Source organism: Silene latifolia, chromosome Y (genome assembly GCF_048544455.1).
Source record: "Silene latifolia isolate original U9 population chromosome Y, ASM4854445v1, whole genome shotgun sequence".
Taxonomy (NCBI): Eukaryota; Viridiplantae; Streptophyta; class Magnoliopsida; order Caryophyllales; family Caryophyllaceae; genus Silene; species Silene latifolia.
Window position 1 is genome coordinate 362533831 of NC_133538.1, and position 17189 is coordinate 362551019.

At 39.9% G+C, this 17189-nt stretch overlaps 1 non-coding gene across 1 annotated transcript; it reads left to right on the plus strand.

Annotated features, from left to right (window-relative positions):
* The first annotated feature begins 12988 nt into the window (after positions 1-12988).
* Positions 12989-13095, plus strand: LOC141636358 (small nucleolar RNA R71). The gene has a single exon (XR_012540977.1). It is a non-coding gene; the product is annotated as a small nucleolar RNA R71 (small nucleolar RNA).
* Positions 13096-17189: the final 4094 nt, after the last annotated feature.

Below are 17189 nucleotides of genomic sequence, written 5' to 3' on the forward strand. Positions count from 1 at the left end.
ACCTCCGGGTTTTTTTTTTTTTTTTTCGTTTGGTGTTAATTTTTATGTTTTGAGTTGTTTTTTCCATTCATTTTTTTTGTTGTCGTTTATTTTCTTTTAATTGTCTTTTATTTTGTTAGTTCTAATTTTTTTATTCATTTTCTCAAATCTCTTCTTGTTATACGTTTTTTTTAAGATTTCGGGATTTAAATCTCGTTTTTTTTGTGAGATACTTTTTTTTCATCTAAGATCTACTAAAATATTTTTCATAAAATTTGCTGTTTTAATCTTAGCTATATAAAAATTCATATAATTTGTTGATTTTAATCTTATATTTGACATTTTTATATAAAAATGATATAAAATGACTAAAGTTACACAGTTATGGGCAAAAGTTATACTGTTATAGACTAAAGTTATACAAAAATTGACTCAAGTTATACAAAAATTGATTAAAGTTATACAAAAATGGACTAAAGTTATACAGAAAAGGACTAAAGTTATACTCCCTCCATTCAACTCCAAATGGTACTTATCACTTTTCCACGTTTGCCAACGCGAGTTTTACTCTGTAAATATCTTTAGTTACACATTTGTAAAAATTATAAAAGTTTGATATTTTAAATGTACTTCTAAAGATGAATAAAACAAGATCCCACATGGATATATTTTATCTTATATATTGGGAGAAAATGAGAAGATTCTTCTTACTTGTGAATAGTGTACAAAAAAGATAACTACCATTTGGAGTTGAATGGAGGGAGTACAAAACTTGACTAAAATTATACAAATATGGACTAAAGTTATACAAATAAGGACTAAAGTTATACAAAAATGGACTAAAGTTATACAAATAAGGACTAAAGTTATACAAATAAGGACTAAAGTTATACAAAAATGGACTAAAGTTATACAAAAATGGACTAAAGATATACAAATATGGACTAAAGTTATACAAAAATAGACTAAAGTTGTACAAAAAGGGACTAAAGTTATACAAATAAGGACTAAAGTTATACAAAAATGGACTAAAGTTATACAAAAATGGACCAAAGTTATACAAATATGGACTAAAGTTATACAAAAATAGACTAAAGTTATACAAAAATGGACTAAAGTTATACAAATATGGACTAAAGTTATACAAAAATTGGACTAAAGTTATACAAAAATTACACACATTCCTACATGAGTTATACATTCATTGAGTAGAAGTTACTCATATCGTTACTAGAGTTATACATTTACTGAGTATAAGTTTGTATAACTTTAGTCCATTTTTGTATAACTTTAGTCCATTTTTGTATAACTTTAGCCCATTTTTGTATAACTTTAGTCAGTTTTTGTATAATTTTAGTCCTTATTTGTATAACTTTAGTTAGTTTTTTTATAACTTTATTCATTATTTGTATAACTTTAGTTCTTATTTGTATAACTTTAGTCCATATTTGTATAACTTTAGTCAGTTTTTGTATAACTTTAGTCCTAGTTTGTATAACTTTAATCCTTATTTGTATAACTTCAGTCATTTTTTGTATAACTTTAGTCCAAATTTGTGTAATTTTAGTCCAAAATTGTATAACTTTATTACATAAGAGTATAACTTTAATCATTTTTTGTATAATTGTAGTCCAAATTTGTATAACTTTAGTCCAAAATTGTATAACTTTAGTCCAAAATTGTATAACTTTAGTCCTTATTTTTATAACTTTAGTCCTTATTTGTATAACTTCAGTCCAAATTTGTGTAATTTTAGTCCAAAATTGTATAACTTTAGTCGTTAATAGTATAACTTCAGTCCTAAATAGTATAACTTTAGTCGTAAATTGTATAACATTAGATTAAATCAACAAATTATATAAATAAATAAAATAAATTAACAAATATATCCTTCAAAAAATCAACAAATCTGAAATAACAAAAAAAAATCATCTAGATATAAAAAATTAAAAACAAAAAATATAAAACAAGACAAGATTTTAAATCACAAGCAATCGAATTTGGAACACCAACTCTTTTTTTCCGTCTAGTTCAAGCGTATAACTTTAGTCGTAAATTGTATAACTTTAATGTTTAAAGGTTATAACTTTAGTCGTAAATTGTATAACTTTAATAGATATGAAAAAAATATATGAAAAAATTTAAAACATATCTAAAAATATAAAAACTAGATCTAAAAAAATAACAACCCACTAAAATAAGTAAATAACAACGTAAAAAAAAACACAATAAACCAAATAAAATCTGAAAAATACAAAGAAATAGACAATAAACACAAAACAAAGACCCACAAAAAAATAATAAACCAAATAAAATCTGAAAAATACAAAACAAAGACCCACAAAAAAATAATAAACCAAATAAAATCTGAAAAATACAAAACAAAGACCCACAAAAAAATAATAAACCAAATAAAATCTGAAAAATATAAAACAAAGACCCACAAAAAAACAAATAAACCCAAAACAAAGACAACAAACACAAAACAAAGACCCATATAAAAAAAAAGAAGAAGAAACCGGCAGAATACATAGAAACCAAAACAAACAAATAATATCAACAGCCACAATTGAAAAAAAAAAATAAGAAGAAGAGTAGTGGGAGCCGCGGTAGAGGAGAGGAGGACGGAGGATGAAGGTGGCAGAAGGAGGAGCAAGGAAGGACGGCGGGATGTGGTGTTTCTGGTGGGATGTGGCGGCAGACGCGGCAAGGAGGTACGGGGGTGACGGCGGGAGGAGGAGGAAGAAAGGACGGCGGGAAGGAGGAGGCGGCGAATCTGGAGGGGGCGAGGGGAAGGCCGTTTGTTGTTGGGTTGTTGGTTGTCACTGGTTGTTGTTGCTGGTTGTTGTCGTTGTTGTTGTTGGTTGATGGAGGCTGGTGGTGTTGTTGTTGGTTGTTGCTGGTTGTTGTTGCTGGATGTTGTCGTTGTTGTTGTTGGTTGATGGAGGCCGGCTGGTGTTGGGTTGCGGGTGGAGGAAGGTGGTGGGGGTAGAAGGAGGAGAGGTGTGGCGGTGGTTGTTGGGTGGTCGCGGGGTGTGGCTGTCGGGTTTGGGCAATGGTGGGCTGGTTTGGTTTTTTTTTTTTTTAGTTTGTTTTGAATTGGTTTTTTTTTGGGAGGATGGGAGGAAAATGAGAGAGAATGAGTGAATGAGAGAGAAGTGAGAGGGTGAATTATGAGGAAGTGAGAAGGGAGATTAGAATGGTGAAGGAGTTATACAGGACTAGAAGGAGTTGTACAAGATTAGGAAGGAAGATTAGGGAGAGAGATTTATGGCCATCCATTGAGATGCAATCTCATCCATCCATTCCTTTCATCCAAAGGCCCTTATAAGGACTTAGGGACTCATATGATATGAGGGCCTTACTAGAACCCTTCTATATATATATATATATATATATATATATATATATATATATATATATATATATATATATATATATATATATATATATATATATATATATATATATATATATATATATATATATATATATATATATATATATATATATAACAGAGGCTTTTTTCGGGCTCTCTTAGAGACTCCAAGTTTTCTAAAACACCTAATTAATTTACTAATTTTAAGGGATAAATAAACAATCATCGATAGATAAAAATATATTATAAAATGATTAAAATATACATTAGATAGAAGATAGATTTTGACGATTATTACTTAGACCAATAAGCCATGTGATCATTATATATAAAAATCGTCTCACATATTTTGAGAAACGTATAACAGTTAAACATGACAAGTATAATATTTGTAAGTCGTGCGTCAAACTATACTATATGCTACGGAGTACGAAAGTATGAAGCTCATGCGACTCCGTATAAATAATTGTATTTGGGCATGGAGCATGCAGATGGAGGGGAGGTGATAGAGCTGATGGAGGTGATAGGCTGAACTTGACGAGAAATACATATATATATCCATCAATATAAGATTCTCCTTGTGTTGTGGCCAAACACTCTCAGTATCGTCAAGAACCAAAACTGAATTTTCCGGCTTTTTCACAACATCCAACCCCTTACGATGTTTATCTACACAATCATTGACAGCTCTGTCGTGTACTATCAAAAATAAACCTAACGGTCTCAACTAAAATGTAGTAGAGGCAGTCGAGTATCGAATCCTCAGGGAGGCGGTGCAATTATCAGTTGCCTAATTCTAATCTCAAGGTAACAAATGGGGGTTGTTTGAATTGGTTGCTAAACTACGAGATTTAAAAGAAGAGAAATAAAGGCAATAAAAGCAAGAAATACGTTTAAACTATCAAGAGAGGAGGGACATGTCGGGAATTCGGTTCACTACGGTAGTCTAGTGACTCAGCTGTAAATGATTCAGACGAATTATATGCGAGACGGATGTTGGAATGTCCTTTCGGTCCACTTTCTATCCTAAACTACCACTAACTTAACTTTCATTCTCATTAGGGTAGTCTACTGTTCATAGCACGCCTATTTAGTCCAATCTTTCGATCTAGGATTACTTTTAGCCAGATTAAAGAATGACATAGAAGCGTGCACTCAACTAAATCGAATAAATACAATTAAATTGCTATGGTGACAGGGACTCACAACTAATTCATCTAATTCATTTACTACATCGTCACATTTCTACCGCAGATCCCCTAATCCCAACATGAAAGGGATTTAGCTACTCATGTCGCTAATTAAATTAACAGCAATTAAATTCCCAGTAGTAAACATTATGAAAGAAACAATAAATTGCATAAAAGTAAATTAGGGCAAAGGAATAAATGTAACGGAACAAGAGATTAAGGCAAACAAAAGATTAATTATTAATAAAGGAAGAGAAAGAATTACAATCGATGCAAATCCAGCGTAAAGAAAACAAATTCCAAGCGAAAGCAATCCCGAAATAAAGTTACAGTAGAAAAGAATGAAGTACGCAGTAAAAGTTTTGATAGATGCTAAGTAGTAAGTAAAACTGATGCTAATAACCGAACTAATGTAGGTTTAAATAGCAAAGTAAATGAGTTTTACGAAAATAAATAACACACGGGCTGTTTAAAGCCCATGATCAGTGAAACCACTAGATCGAGTGGATTAAAACCAACTCGATCGAGCAAAACCTCGACCAAATCTACTCGATCGACCAGAAAGTTACTCGATCGAGTGATGGTCTTTCTGCAAGTTAAGGATCGAGTATAAAGTGCTCGATCGACCATTTTGGGACGTAGAAACCACTCGATCGAGTGATAAAACACCTCGATCGAGTACTTTGACTTCATTTCAGCTCAAGTCCGCGCCTAAATGCCTCGTAATCCGTGCCATGACGCTTCCAAATGCAGTATCTCACTCTGGAACAATCCCGTCTCCTCTAAATGCATGCAAAAAGGACGAAAAAGGGTACGATTCCACTACTTTCGCGTTCATTTCTACAAAATGGACAAAACGAACCAAAGTAGCCAATTCGGGGAAAAATACCATAAAAACAGTATAAAAATGCATAGAAATACGTGCTAAAATAGGCTAAAAAGACTATACATTAGGCATGTATCAAATCTCCCCAAACCAAACCTTTACTCGCCCTCGAGTAAACTCAAAACTATACACAACCTAATGGAACGGAAATGATAACTCAGAGCTAGCTTAACTTGTCTACTTGAACCAATTTAATGCAACAAAAACTAACAGTTAAAGCTAAGCAGTCAATACGCAAACGAATTATAAGCTGTTCAGAAATATAGCCAACCTATCGACCTTGCAAGACCAACAAAGTCGGACTCTCTCGTGGTCACTCTTCTCTCATGAAGCAAAGGGTGAATGTTATATATAAAAGAGGTACGAAAAGACAGTCACTCACCTAACAGCAACCTACATAGCATGCATGCAACAAAAATGAAAGACAATTCAAGTACAAATGCACACACTCCAACCAATAATGTCCGTCACAGCCGAGGGCTTACAAATAGTATGGGAATAGTGAGGTTCAGGTGAGAAAAGGCAAAACATTTTATGGAAATGTGGAGGTAAAAGCGTCAAGCTAGTTCCTAACAGGACCATAATGAAACCATCCGAATCTCAACTGACTGAAAAACTAAAAACAAGTGCCCTTCACTTGGCACAAAACTCACTAGACTCAAAACACAATCTCCTCAAAAAGAATGGGATAAAACGGAGGAGTCAGACGGTCACAAACTTCCCTTTTTTAAACACCGTCTGAAATAACTAACTAAAACAAACAACTTTCTTTTTTTTTTTCAAACTTTCTTTTCTTTTTCTCCTGTTCACGTCATTCAGCTTTTTTTTTTCTTTTTTTTTTTTCACTTTCACTTTTTTTTTTAAAGCTTTTTTTTCTTTCTTTTCCTCCTTCCTCTATACTTACACCAACTCCAAACAAGAAATACGGGCCAAAATGCAATGGAAGATCATACCACAAAAGAACATACTAACTAGCTTGACTAGGCATGCTTAGTTTGGGATGTAGCTGATGGGTCAAAAAGGCAAATTTGGCTAATGTGGATCTAAATGGGTGAAAAATACAAGGAAAGAGAAATTTGCAAGCACCTCCCTGCATGTGACACCAACCACAAACCCGAATATGTGCATTTGACGAGAAATTGAATGTCATAAAAGTGCAAAAGAGACGAACATGCTATGCAAGGAGTACTACTCTCAATTCCTAATGAACTGGTCATGAATGTCACCGGTTATGGGCTATAAAACTCAGAATTTTCAAGTAGTTTGCCAATTTATCAGGTCAAGTCTAAACAGTCGGCCATATTTGAACAGAAACTCGTAGACTATGCGTATGACAAAGCTAATAACTATCAATAAAGGTGCAAGGCTCAAGCAAAATGGCAAGTTATAGTGCATTATCATCACGGAAATCTACCCTTCCGACTCAACCTATATGCAAAAATAAACGTGAAATTTTTTGAATTTTTCCATTTTCTAATTTTCTGGATTTTTTTTTTTGATTTTTTAATGAAAATAAACAACAATGCAAGCTGAAAAATAAACGTGAATGCAAAAACAAATGCAAATGCAGACTCAAAAGTATGCAATACCCCTCCCCAAACAAAAACGGACAACGCCCTCGTTGTCCTCCAGCATACACCAGCAGATATATACGGGGGAACGGGAGTATACAACCAAAAGAAAATAAAAAATAATAAATAAGAGGAGACAAAATAAAAGAGTAAGAAGATACATACAAAATACGAACTTCCCCAAACCAGCCAGAAAACTGGGGAAGTGAGTAGACCAGTAGCTACTCGTCGTCGTTGTCACTGCTGTCACGGACATCCTCCGCCCTGTACTCCGGATCTCTCTCCTCCTCTCTCCTCCTCCGCTCCTCAGCGCGGGCTCTCTCCACTGCCACCTCTGGGTCCTCCTCCTCCTCGTCAGCCGACTCCGGGTACCCCTCAGGTGGGTACCTGTAGAAGGAAGGGTGTCGCCAACCCTCTGGAATCGGACGGTGTCGCCTCAAGTGGTGCTCGTACAAAGGGTGCAAGCCTAAAGCCATGTCCCGCTCCATACGAGCCTGATGCTCTGCAATCGCATGCAACAAACCGTAAACGGCGCCCCCTTGGTCCGGGACCGCGGGTGCCACAAAAGGAGGAGGTGGTACAAAAGTAGCCGGTAAGACCGGCTCAGTCTGTGTCTGGTCAGTGGGAGTGGGAGTAGGAGTAGGAGTGGTAGTAGTAGTAGGAGTAGGGGTCAGATCGGGAGTAGCCGTGGAAGGCTGGGCACTCCTTGAAGGTGTGGACCCCTCTCCGGTCTCAAGACGCCGCTTCTTGACGGTGGGTGCAGTGGGAGTAGGTCGGAGTGGAAGGTGAAAGTCAGGCAGTGGTGGCAGACGGTGGTCCTTTGCAACAGTAGGCAAGGGCTCAAGACGGGGGAGAGTCTTACAGGGTAAGTCAACAGACAAGGAGCCGTCTATCTTCCAAGTCTGGTAGTCTGGGGTAAGCCAATGCTGAGAGAGCATGGCGTCCAGACTCAGTAGCCTCTCTCCAGCGAGGTACTGCAAGTCACGTGGCCAAACAGGAAAAAGAGAACGGACAAGAATGGTGGCTATGCCACCGCAGGCAATAGTTCCCGTCTCCTTCAGCCTATGGCTCTGAAGGTACTGGGCGGTCAAGTAGGCTATGTTGAAGGTAAAAGGACCTTCACAATCAACGTTCAGGTAACCGCCCAGGATGGAGAGCTCGGTGTTCGTCATGTTGTTCGGCTCCTTTCGGCCGAAAATAGTGCTCCCCATCAGTCTAAGGAAACAACGGACAGGAGGAAGGTGGACCTGATGGAGCTTTTGCTCCTGGTAGGTAGTCTGAGCTAAAGTCTGCCACAGCTGGCGGTTGACCTTCCTAGGGGCAACAGTAACGCCCGTAGAGGAACGACCAATAATCCTACCAAACTCCGCTAAGGTCATCGGGAAGGTCCGGTTAAACAACCGAAAGGACACTGAAAAACAGTCGGGGTCAGTCTCGTACGCCCCCGAGGAGAAGGTAAAGGAGTTGAGAAACTCAAGGCTCAGCTCCAAAAAAGTACAGCCGCTCATAGTGATGAGCCCAGGCATCCCCGTGGCCCGCAGTAGGTCACAAACCGACTAGTAAATGCCGAGTCTCACAAGTGCTGTTTTCTCTAGAAAACGGGAAGGTACATGCACACAGCGTACTAAATGAAAAAATTCCGTGCGATGTAAAACGTTAACGAAATGTACCTGTGGGTAGTCTGGGTGAGGGTCGAGGGAAGTGTCACCTCGGACCGTGACAGTGCCAGAAGTAGAAGCAGCAGCTGCTGTATAAGTGTTAGGAGCGGAAGTAGAGGGTACTGGAGCTGGTGCAGCTCGGGACTGTCTACGACCCCGGCCTCTGGAACTCAAACCAGAAGCCCGTGAAGCGATGGTGTGAGGAACCAAGGCTGCTCGGAAGGCAGCTGCGACTGCTGGCGAGTCCGCCACAGGTGTAAAGGTAGAAGGCGGTGCGAGGGTAGTGGTTCTTTGTGGTCACCATCAAGAAGAACTAGCAGCAAGTGCTAGCGATGGTGGTGACCGTAGAAGAAGTGGCGACTGAATCGAGCTAGCGTGAGCTAGCTGGAGTAAAAACCGTCCCTGCAGCTGAAACTAGAAACATTGGGGCTGCAGTGGTGACTAACGCGGAGGCAGTGGCAACAGAAGGGACCACTGTCTCACTCAAGGACGGACTGGAGGACGAACAATAGATGGTAAAGAACTAGAATCCATCCTGCAAACAGAGGGTAAGGGAGACCAGGGGTATGATGAGAAAACAGTTGCTAACCGTGGCTAAAACAGCATGTAAAACCAGCATGTGACAGCATGTGAATCCCCTATTAGTCGAAAAATTCGACTTTACAGCAAACAATTCCCAACAATTCCTCAAACAAGATCGAAAAGCAACATGAAAATGGCGATAAGGGGGCATAACAGTCAACAACAACAGCATGTAAGTGTCAACTGAGGTTAGGTAAGACAAAGTAGCATGTGAACCTGTCTAACAGTCGAAAATTCGACTGAGGCAGCCCTAATCGCGTAAATTCGCGCAATAATCGAATGGGGGCATGTTAAGCATGTTAAACATTCTACACTCAGCAGCAATATCGCAACAATGAAGCTACTTAGACAAATGACAGCAGCAATAGTCCGTCTGAGAGTCGAAATTTTCGACTGTCCTGAACCAAATTGCGAAAATCGTGTAAAATTTCGAATTAAACATGCAACAACAGCGAGGAATGGGGATTGATCATCAAGTAAGACAAAGAAAGAGCAGGAAAGACAATTAAAGTCGAATAATCGACCAACCATGGATATTCAAACCCTAAATTCAATTTTTACCTCATAAAATGCAAAAATAATAAAATTAAAATGCAATGAAGCTAGAGGAAACACTTACTTGATGAATACAACCTACAAATGCAATTAATCTTCAATAAAACAAGCAAACACGTGATTTTTTGAGCTAAAAACCGCAAACCCTAACCCGCGTTAAAACCCGTGTAAATGAGCACAAATTAAGGGTTAAAATAAGGGGTTTTGGAAGATTAATTAGCAGGGAATAGATTGTAGGTGGCAGATTTGGGGATTGGGCAAGAAAATATGGGGATTTGGGGGAGTTTGTGTCGCATTTAGGGGGCGTTAGACGAAAATTAGGGGAAGAAATGAAATAGAAGACAAAACATAAGAGTTAAGGCAAAACCTCCCTGCGTCTTATTCATTTTCACTCGATCGAGTGGTTTTAAACCACTCGATCGAGGACTTTGATGATCCAGCTGCTTGATCGAGAAGAATTTTACTCGATCGACCAGTTCCCCTTTTTGTTTTAATCGATCGACTTGAAAAAGTGCTCGATCGACCAACTTTTCACTCGATCGAGTACAAAAAGTACTCGATCGAGTACAAAAAGTACTCGATCGAGCTCTTTTCTCGCGTAAGCTCTTTAATTTCGTCATTTCTTCCTTGGAGTGCGTAAAACTTCCCCAAACCTGCATAAAAACACTTGCAAAATTTTTCCAAAATACCAAATACGCATAAGAACAGTCTATAGTCTTAAATCTACGCTAAAAACTGTCTAAAACTAATTGTCCTAATTAAAAGCAATGAAACAAATTCAACGGAAAATTTAAAAATTATCTATTACAAAGTGTTACATGAGGCATTTCCCCGCTCAATTTCCAATGCAATTGGTGGCCCCTTGGAGGGCTCCCCGACCGGAGGACGTCATCTCAAAGAATATTGATGTCCTCTTCAACTTCCATGAGCATGAATTATCATTTGAAACGGTAGGAGGGGAGTAGTTCGCATCCACATAAGCACGAACCTTCCTCGTCCTTGCTCCTTTATCACCACCAGGTAGTAGCGTCATCATCTCCAATCGATCGACTTTAATTACACCATTTCCTTTGACTCTTTCATTGCTTTCATCCACTGCAAAGCAGAAAAACAGACGAACTTTCCTCCTTTTTGCTCTCAGTCTCAGGCGGAGGGTTAACAATAGCAGCACAATTCTCCAAATTTTCATCTGGAGTGTCAATAATAGGATCAATAGAAGAGAGAGCATTGCAAGGCCGAGCTTGCATGGGAGCTCTCCGAACTTAGACGATGAAAAATCGGCTCCTCGTCCCCTACCCGAAAGGTCAAAGTCTTCCCCGTCGTCTATAATCGCACGGGCGTGAGACAAAAATGGTCTCCCTAAAATGATAGGGGTGTGTGCATCTTCGGGGATGTCTAAGACAACAAAATCAACGGGAATAAAGAACTTCCCGATCTGAACAGGTACGTCTTCTACTACACCTAATGGCCGTGATAAGCTACGGTCGGCCATCTGGACAGTCATGTTGGTGCAACTCAGCTTTGTCAAACCAAATCTCTTAGCTAGAGATAACGGTAAGACACTCACGCTAGCGCCTAGATCGTATAACGCGTTATCAAACAAATGGATACCGATATAACAAGGGATCGAAAAACTACCCGGGTCTGACTGCTTAAGAGGTAACTTATTTTGAAATAGGGCCGACCCCACCTCAGTCAAAGCTACGGTCTCACTATCACTAATAGTCCTCTTACGCGATAAAATTTCTTTCATAAACTTAAGATAAGAGGGTACCTTTGTCAGCAACTCAGTGAACGGCACAGTGACTTCCAAGCTTTTCAAAAGTTTGACAAATTTGCCGAATTGTTGATTGGCATTTGTATCCTGCAGCCGCCTCGGAAAGGGAACCGTGATGGGTATCTCGAGTCCCTTGTTTCTCGCTTCCAATGTATCTTCCGGTGCAAGTTCTGTATCCTTTGGACGCTTCTTACCTCTCGAACGAGGTCTTTCTGGTGATTCCTCGCATAATCGAGCACTAGCAGGCTCACGAACAAGCTTCTCGTCATCAAAACTACTCGATCGACCAACATACCCATTCGATCGAGTAGAATCTTCGTCAATTTCACTCGATCGAGTGATATTTTCACTCGATCGAGCAACTCCATTTTCTGCTTCACTCGATCGAGGACTTAAACTACTCGATCGACCAGTCACCTCTTCCTGTTCACTCGATCGACTGGAAAAACCACTCGATCGAGCACTTTCGTCTCCATTTCTGCTCGATCGACCACCTATAATTAGTCGATCGAGCACTTGCTTTGCCGTGGGCTTATTTTATTCGACAGAACACTGTTCACCATCAGTTTTAGCCTTCCTCGGGTCTGATTTCAACACTTTCGGTCCCTCATAAGAAAGACCGCTTCTCAAATTTATCAGATTTACCGTCTCATGTGGATTCTTCTCATTTTGAGTCGGTAAATGACCCTGCTTTCTCGAGGATTGATTCGCGGCTAGTTGGGCAACTTGAGTCTCAAGTACCTTAATGGACGCATCCTTCTGTTGATCACTCAGCTGAAACTGCTTTGTAATGGATTGCAACATAGACTTTATCTCACTTATTTCACTCACCCCACCGGAAGATGATGCACCTTGATTAGAAGGAGTGAAAGAAGGAGGCTTCTGAAAGCCTTGTTGATTCTTGTGTGGAGGGACATACGGCTGCTGCTGGTGCGGAGGAGGAGTAGGATTGAGCACATTTTGACTACTCCACCTCAAATTGGGGTGGATGTTCGGCTCATAATAGGTGTTTGTCTGCCTGTAATGTTGAAAGGCAGCACAAGACTCATAAGAATGTGGACATTTATCTAAAACATGTCCCTCTCCTCCACATCTCTTACAGACGAAAGGACCGTCTGAAACAGCATTCACATCGTAGATTCCTCCTTTCGAGGCTCCTCCCAACTCATACTTATCGAATCTCGCCGTGAGAGCCTCTGATGCAGCTACAGAAGGAGATTCAGCACTCCTCCTTTGATTCCCTCTGGAATTCCCATACTCAGCTTTGTGGGTGGCTAAGTCATCAATGATCTTCCACCCCTTAGTCTCTCCCATATTCTCAACAAATCAGCCACTAGCTGCAGCATCCAAGATAGCCCTCTGATTGTCATACAGCCCATTGTAGAACTGATTGCATATACTCCATTTTTCGAACCCATGGTGCGGAATGGTTCGCACCAACTTCTTGAAACGGACCCATGCCTCATGAAAGTTCTCATCAGGGCCCTGTTTAAAGCTCGTGATCTGAGCTCTAATGGCATTAGTCTTCGAGGCAGAGAAGTACTTCTTGTAAAATGCTAAAGCCAGCGAATTCCAGTCAGTTATCCCATAGATTGTGGATGGGAAGGAGAAGGGTACCTATTCATGGAAGGTGGATAGGGAGTGGTCTATGGAGCTCCCTGCCGATGAGAAGTTACCCGAGACCTTACATTTGGAGATGGTTGGACCATGTCACCCTCCGGTCCAACGTTATACCATCCTTAGTGGCCTTACTTCTGCACTTGACGATGAGACCATGGAACAGGCTACTCCTCCACCACTTTCTCTGCCTTGTGTTTGTAGATACCTCAGTTCTGCACCTCCCGCAAACCACCCGGTGATGATTGGACCGCATGTTTGGTATACGGAACGATTTGTGACAGTTCGTAAGTTTATCGTCAAGTGATCGCTCAAACACTTGTGTCTACCTCTTAATTGTCATCTACGCGCCGACACGGTTGTTTTGGCAGTAATTAGAGTACATTTGGAGTCCGGGTCAAAAAACCAACTTCAGTTTCTAATAACCGAGTCAGAATGTTCCGGAATGTTCCGGATATTCCTATTCCATATTTTCCAATCTTTTAATCTTTGGTAAAATATCTCCCGTAATATTCACACAAAATATTAAGGAAACGAGATTAATCCGCTATTCTATAATAGAAACGTGGAAATCTTTCTTCCGCAGGAGGAAACCACTGAGGAAAAGACGCAGCAGGTGCTGCGCCTCTTCCAAGGGACGCAGCTTCTGATGCGCCTCTTCCTCAGTCCTTTTCTGCGTATTTTCCGTATCTTTTTGAGATTCACTTCCAAAGTTTCTCCAAAAACCCTACTCCCTCCGTGTGATTAGTATAAATAGAGACCTTCGGTCTCACATATTTCTCACGCGAGTGTCCGCCCTTATCTTCTGCCTTTGCATTCTTGACCACGTTCTTACTTTTTGGCGTCTACGTGATTGAACTTTCGACCACGTAAGCTCGGATCCTTCTGAGTACCAGCCTCGTTTTGCATGACCGGCCAATTTGACCAACTCTACATGTCAATCAACTTTAATCAATCTTATTCGTTTTCCTCCTAGAGGGCACTTTCCTCTATATTCGAGTTGAGCATCACTAAATGTTAACTTAGTTCATCTCGTTTCGTCAAACATGTAAGTCTGAGGGTGTAAATCCTCTTTTAATTATTGTTCTTTATTTTTGTAATCATTATTGTAAGATTTATGTCGAAAATATGCTTAAAACCAATTTGTAAAACCTTATTTCAAACCCTTGTTACGGATTATCAGAAGACAACCGTCGAGAAAGGACGCAGCAACTGCTGCGCCTCTTCGAAGGGACGCAGCACCTGCTGCATCTCTTCGTGAGGCTGCCGCAGTTCCGGTTCCGGCTTCACAGCCAGAACTCAACCCAGGAACAGACGCAGCGACTGCTGCGCCTCTTCCAAGGGACGCAGCTCGGCTGCGCCTGTTCCCGGTTGATTTCTGTCCCTGAACTCCCGTTTCTGCTTTGACCTAGTTTATTAATTACGTGTTTAATTAACTATTACTCGTATTATCACCTAATTTCTGTTCGTTTATTCATTTATTCTTTCTTTTCCCCAAATTATCCGTTTTAAATGTATTTTCGACATAAATAACTAAATCTGATGTAATTATTGTAATTTTCTCTCTATTGTATTATTATTGTATTTCTTTTATTCTTTGTATGTTCACACGCAATCGATCTAAATCCCTACTTTGACATTAATTGTATGTTAAATTACGTGCTAACCGACTTAGTTAATTCTCACATGCTAGGATTAATTTATTGGATGTTGCATTGCATGCATATAATCGACAATATATCGAGTATAGACAATTTCCCTAATCATTAGTAGAGGCCACTATCGAGGCGGGCGAGATTAGGTGTTCGATCAAAAGAGCTTCCTAATACGTACCCTCATCCCTTACTCCAGATCTCTGTGAATATCCGTGTTCATTGGCATCCACGAGAGTAATTCTAGACATAGAATGCTAAGGGTAACGAGTTCTTGGTGTCTATGTCACTAATTTGTGTCTTGACATGGCACGAGGTATTCTAACGGTTTTCAATTTTCCACAATAAATTGGTGGCGACTCCACAAATGCAAACAAACCAAAAGAATGAAAAGCTTGCTTCGCTTTTCGCCCCCGTGGGCCCGCGTCCACTGTTTGGCGACTCCGCTGGAAATAATATACTTACGTGTAGCCAAAAGGGTGAAACTTGAACAAGGTTAGGGAATAGTTTGTACAAGACAATCGTCGTTTTTCATAACTCGGTCTTCTTAGATCATTTATTCGGCCTTCCTAGGCCCAACCCAACCCATTCGACCAATCGTCCCGTCTAAACGATCCTAATTCTTATTTGGGCCTAAGGATGGATTGCGATTTGCGTCATCCATACCATGGTACTTACTCTTGTTTGTATCAAGGACTTTCACTACTTGAGGAAATGGACTAGGAATCGTCCTTACTCTTGGTCAGTACGAGCCTCTCCACAGACCTCGGGTTTGATTGTTCGGTATGGCAACCCACCCTTTAAAGCCAAAACCCTTCTAAATGCACTCAACATCCTGTTATAATGCTTGTATAATGTTTGTACCATATGTGATCACCATTTCTAAACAAAACCATGACAATTTTTGTAAAATCAAAATCCCTCTTAAAATGTAAAATTTTTAAAAACATAGGCCTAATATCAGCGCAAAACCAGTCGAAACTCTGTCCAATTGTCGAGTCAAAATTCGGGCCTCAAAACCCATTTCAAAACCTCACTTCGAGTCCACTCCTACAACTACACTAAAAGTTGACTAGGACTAACATTTTCAAACTTTGTCATTTCCTCAAAACTCACTTGACACAAGTGGCACACTCTCACTTCATGAGTCAAAACATTTCTTTTTTTCGAGTAAGTGTGCTAGAATGGTCGATCGTGTTTTGATTCGTCGTCGATCTCTTATCCAGTTTCCAAGATGCCTGAAACAAGCGACGTGAACTTCAACCAACTCCAGAATGGTAATGATCAAATCCTAGCCTCACTAGCTCGTCTCCAAGTCACTCAAGACCAAGTGTATGATCGCCTTGACACAATCGAAGGCCGAATATAAGCCGTGGAAACGAGGATGCCTCCTCGAGAAAGTGAAGTGTCTGATGAATTTGTGAATAACTTCGGGGACGAAAACCCTCCCATAGGTATGACTACAGCTGAGAAACGACTCCAATACTTGGAGGGACATTTTATGTATCTCAAAGGGGATGACATTTATAGGGAAAATAATCGCAAATATGAAGCCGTGAGTTCCAAGTTTCCAACCAACTTCAACATGCCGGATATCCCTAAATTCAAGGGGCATGAAAATCCTTTGAACTATATCCGTGCTTTTAAGGATTATATGTCTATCAAAGCCATTAAACCCAAGATGTTCTTAAGGATCTTTCCTTCATCTCTTGACACCATCCCAAAACAATGGATCTATTCTCTAGACAATAAGATGATCGCTACCTGGGACGATGCCGCAATTAAATTCGCCAAGCAATACGCGGATAATGCTGAAATCCAAGTCAACATGCGCACCTTAGAGGTTCTTACCCAAAATGAAAAAGAAGGTTTCACCGACTTCCTAAGTAGGTGGAGGAAGACTAGTACTCAACTTTTTGAACGTCCAGATGAAGCTACCCTCGTGGAGAAGTTCGTAGACAACCTCAAGCCCATCTATCCAAGTCATTTAAGGTACCAAAACATTAAGACCTTCAAAGACTTAACCGTACTAGGAACAAGGATCGAAGATGACATCCGTAAGGGGATCTTGTCCAAAACGGTAGGTCGCGGATATCAAGGCTCAACAAGTCGTTCTTACGGCTCTACTAGCAAAACTGATGTAGTTAACCTTCTCGAGCCATCTAAGAAGAGTACCCCACCAAGGAAATTCACAAATCTTGGGAACACATATTCCAATGTTCTAAAAAGGTTGATGAAACTAGGTAAACTTCAACCCATACGCCCTACACCCGAACCAGAAAAGAAATCCAAGTTCTGGGATGAGAATTCGTACTGCGAATACCATAGAGGGAAGGGACATGA